Genomic DNA, 413 nt, shown 5'->3' with positions numbered 1-413 from the left:
GAATCAGATTTGAATTGGATTTGAATTGATCCATATTTAGATTAGATCCTTAGAGTCCACTTTTGTTGAGACTCTCTCTCCTTCATGGCCTACCAACATCAGGTGGGGTGTTGGTTGTTGCCGCCCCACATGAGGTGTGCGTGTGGTACATGTGAGCACCTAGTTAGGCGCCAATCTTTTCTCCCTTAGGACTCCTTTGATAAGTTTTGGATTAATTCAAAGCTTATTTGAATTAAGAATTTTAGTCTTATAGGTCATGAAAAATTATCTATAAATAGGGAAGACCTCTAACTATCATTGCATAATAATTGGATTGTGTGCTTAGGAGAGAAAGAGAGAAAGAGAGAGACGTGAGGAGAGGTGTGGGAATCCCCCATTAGCATGCTCACTTTGGGCATCCTCTTCCTCCTTGG

The sequence above is a fragment of the Elaeis guineensis genome, chromosome 3 (assembly GCF_000442705.2).
Source record: "Elaeis guineensis isolate ETL-2024a chromosome 3, EG11, whole genome shotgun sequence".
NCBI lineage: Eukaryota > Viridiplantae > Streptophyta > Magnoliopsida > Arecales > Arecaceae > Elaeis > Elaeis guineensis.
This window is presented reverse-complemented; position numbering follows the sequence as displayed.